Source organism: Oryx dammah, unplaced genomic scaffold (genome assembly GCF_014754425.2).
Source record: "Oryx dammah isolate SB20612 unplaced genomic scaffold, SCBI_Odam_1.1 HiC_scaffold_15, whole genome shotgun sequence".
NCBI classification, from domain to species: domain Eukaryota; kingdom Metazoa; phylum Chordata; class Mammalia; order Artiodactyla; family Bovidae; genus Oryx; species Oryx dammah.
The window spans coordinates 27779879-27784503 of NW_024070199.1; positions in this window are offsets into that span (position 1 = coordinate 27779879).

Sequence of the window (4625 nt, forward strand, 5' to 3'; positions counted from 1 at the left end):
TTTTGCTCTGTGTTGGCTCTTCAATTTTTAGTATCACTGTTGACTTTCTGGTGTGGAAAATGAGGATTTAGCTGTTTTCACCACCCTGCTATTCCCATGGACACATCCTTACCACCTCAAAGTTCTATTACAGTTATGGTTTAGGTTAACTCAGTAGTTTTTATGTTAAGGCTTTTCACAACGAGATCATGTGGTATACTGCAACAAGTTGTTTTTTTGTGTGTATAACTTTTGAGGGGGGAGAGGTTTTTCATTTGCGTTTTGTACTTGTCACTAATTTCTCCCCTCGTTCTCCCTCATTTGTGCCCGCTTCCTTATAGTATGTTCAGATTCACTAGGTATTCATTCTTAGAAATGCCTTCTGTTTTGCTATATTCCAGTGTGGACGTGGTGTCGTCTGTCCTTTCACTGTCATATTGTGTGTTAATCTCCTGACTTCTTTCTTGATGTATCACTACTACCTTCCTGAAAAAGTGTATGGGGGATAATTTCTTGAGATCTTGAGTGTCTGTTGTCACACTTGACTCATAGGTTGGCTTGGTGTAGAGCTCCAGGTTGGGAATAACTTTTCCTTAGAATTATTTTTGAAGGCATTGGCCCATTGTTTTCTGTCTTCCAAATGCTGAGAAGTGCAGTGATATTCTGACTCTTAATTTTTTTGCATGTGTCCATTCCATCTCATTCCCTCCCCAGAACTCAGTATTCTTCCCTTTGTATGTAAAATTTGAAATTTTCCCAATAATGTATCCTGAAAGCTGGGTACTTTAAACTTGGAAAAATACGAAAAAAATATGGAAGGTCAAGTTCTTCAGTCTGGGAAATTTCCTTGAGTTGTTTCTGGATTCCTCCAACTCCTTTTTACATTCTGAAAAACAAGTTATTTGGATGTTGGACTTCCTGGATTAGTCTTCCAATATTCTTATATTTATTCCTCTGTTTTCTGTGTTTATTCTTCCTTCTGGAGATCTTATAAACTTTTTTTTCCTATCTATTTTGTTTCCTTTTTTCCTACTATCATATTTTTTTAATATCCAAGAGCTTTTTGTGTTTGAATATTCCTTTGTTTGGACATCTTTTGTACTGAAGTCTTTTCAAATTCTTGCTTGTCTGCTCTTTTTAAAAAGGACCCTAACAAGGTGGTCTGTTGGGGGTGGGGTAGAGAATTATTGAATGTGGGCTTCATGCTTCTGTGATCTGGCTGAGTTGTTAACATTATGAAGTCCCTGATATTGGTATCTTTAAGTCTTTTCTGTGTAGGTAAGATTTCCTTGAGAAGGCTGTTATGTCCTTGGAAGAATATAAGCCAGGCTGCCAGACTTAAGGGAGTCAAGTGAGGAAAAAAGGCTCAGAGGTTTAACCTTCAGTTCAGTTCAGTTGCTCAGTCATGTCTGACTCTTGGCGACCCCATCGAGTGCAGCACGCCAGGCCTCCCTGTCCATCATCAACTGAAGTTTACTCAAACTCATGTCCATTGAGTCAGTGATGCCATCCAACCATCTCATCCTCTGTTGTCCCTTTCTCCTCCTGCCTTCAATCTTTCCCAGCATCAGGGTCTTTTCCAGTGAGTTAGTTCTTTGCATCACGTGGCCAAAGTATTGGAGTTTCAGCTTCAGCATCAGTTCTTCCAATGAATATTCAGGACTGATTTCCTTTAGGATGAACTGGTTGGATCTCCTTGCTGTTTAAGGGACTCTCAAGAGTCTTTTCCAACACCACGGTTCAAAAACATCAATTCTTCTGCGCTCAGCTTTCTTGATAGTCCAACTCTCACATCCATACATGACTACTGGAAAAACCGTAGCTTTGACTAGACGGACCTTTGTTGGCGAAGTAACGTCTCTGCTTTTTAATATGCTGTCTAGGTTGGTCATAACTTTTCTTCCAAGGAGCAAGCATCTTTTAATTTCATGGCTGCAATCACCATCCGTGGTGATTTTGGAGTGCCCCAAAATAAAGTCTGTCACTGTTTGCATTGTTTTTCCATTTATTTGCCATGAAGTGATGGGACCAGATGCCATGATCTTCGTTTTCTGAATGTTGAGTTTTAAGCCAACTTTTTCACTTTCCTCTTTCACTTTCATCAAGAGGCTCTTTAGTTCTTCTTCACTTTCTGCCATAAGGGTGGTGTCATCTATATATCTGAGGTTATTGATATTTCTCCTGGCAATCTTGATTCCAGCTTATGTTTCATCCAGCCTGGTATTTTGCATGATGTACTCTGCATATAAGTTAAATAAGCAGGGTGACAATATACAGCCTTGATGTACTCCTTTTCCAATTTGGAACCAGTCTGTTGTTCCATGTCCAGTTCTAACTGTTGCTTCCTGATCTGCATACAGATTTCTCCAGAGGCAGGTCAGGTGGTCTAGTATTCCCATCTCTTGAAGAATTTTCCACAGTTGTGATCCACACAGTCAAAGGCTTTGGCGTAGACAATAAAGCAGAAGTAGATGTTTTTCTGGAAATCTTTTGCTTTTTTGATGGTCCAACGAATGTTGGCAATTTGATCTCTGGTTCCCCTGCCTTTTCTAAATTCAGCTTGAACATTTGGAAGTTCACGGTTTCAGCTTGAACATTTGGAAGTTCACGGTTTCAGCTTGAACATTTGGAAGTTCACGGTTCATGTACTGTTGAAGCCTGGCTTGGAGAATTTTGAGCATTACTTTGCTAGCGTGTGAGATGAGTGCAGTTGTGTGGTAGTTTGAACATTTCTTTGGCATTGCCTTTCTTTGGGATTGGAAAATAACCTGCAGTGTATAAACTTTATCCTTTTGTTTTCAGTTAGGTACCCAAGACTTAACTGGGCCTGATCCTCTGCAGTTTAGATAACCATGTATTTTCCCTCTCAAGTCTAGGACCTACTTTAGAGAGAGGCAGTTCCTTCCCTACAGAGAAAAGGGAGGAGACCAAGGATCTGTTTGCTTCATAAATAGTCCTTCACCATCTTTTAGCCCCACCTTTGCCTCATTTAGGGCTTCCCTGGCGGCTCAGAGGTTAAAGCGTCTGCCTCCAATGCGGCAGACCCGGGTTCGATCCCTGGGTCAGGAAGATCCCCTCGAGAAGGAAATGGTAACCCACTCCAGTATTTTTGCCTGGAGAATCCCATGGATGGAGAAGCCCAGTAGGCTCCAGTCCTACAGAGTCGGACACCACTGAGCGACTTCACTTCACTTGCCTCATTTACCACCAGGGATTCCCTGGTGGCTCAGAGGATAAAGTGTCTGCCTGCAATTCTGGAGACCTGGGTTTGATCTCTGGATTGGGAAGATCCCCTGGAAAAGAAAATGGCATCCACTCCACTACTGTTGTCTAGAAAATTCCATGGATGGAGGAGCCTGGTGGGCTACAGTCCATGGGGTCACCAAGATTCGGACAAGACTGAACAACTTTACTTTTGCCTCATTCAGTTACATGTATGTGTGTGCTCAGTTGTGGAGTGGGTTGCCACTTCCTACTCCAGGGGATCTTCCCAACTCGGACTGAACCTGTGTTTTGTGTTTCCTGCACTGGCAGGTAGATTCTTTACCACTAGTGCCACCTGTAAAACCCCATTCAGTTACATGTTGTCATATAACTAATTGAACTTGAACCTTTAGGCAATTCTAAGATGGAATTCATCTTCTTTCATCTGTGTTATTGTTTTTTCATCTATATTTGTAGGTTATTGCCTTTAAATAGTCTACTTTAAAATAGTAAACTTTATTCCATTCTGAAACCTTACTAAAATAGTAAATTTTAATAGTAAATATTAAGCTAAATTAATGGAATATTTTAATATTTACTATTTTAGTAAGGTTTCAGAAAGGAACAGAGCTTTTCCTATCTATTCTCCCATATGCTACCTTTAGCTGATACTCTGTCTGAACTGTGTATACCTCATTTTTTTTTTCAGGGTAAGATACCTTTACTGTATCCAGACACTTCGCTTCATATTCTTTATTTGCAACAGGCCGTGCAGGAACTAGAGAAAATGGAGTAAACAATCTGGAAAACTTACATGAAACCTCAAGCATGGTTGAATTTTGAAGTGTTCTGACTTGTTTTTTGTCCCTGACTTTAAATCCAGTGTGTGCATTTTTGTACACTTATTTTACCAGTATCACAATCAAGAGCTAATTATGTTAAATGTATGTGGCCCAGTTTTAAGAACTGGAGAATTTGAAGATGACCTTACTTGCTCCTTGAGTTCCTAGTCTTTACTGTCGAGAGGGAGTATCTGTTTCAGTTTTTCCACATTGTTTTGTTCTCTAGCCAATCTCTTTCCCAGAATTTACTTTCCCACCTAAACTGGTTATTCTGCTTTTAAACTATGCATTGTAAAAACGCAGCGTTTTTGCTTATACAAAACGCTGTTTTGCCTGTTTCTTACACATTAAAGACAGTGGGTAGAACTAAGCTATGCTGTTGCACTTCCTTCAAAAAGGTTGAGTTGGAGGTATTGTTTTGGTGCCTGTTCGGACAAGACAGGGCAAAATTGGTTTTCTTGACATTATCTCAAGCCACAAAAGAATAGCTTTCTTCACCAGGATGCCTTCCCAACCACTGCTGTGTGGCCAGTGTTTGATGCATCTCGCTCACATCACAAAGTTCCTTTCATTCTAAACAGGATCAATTCTCAACAGCTG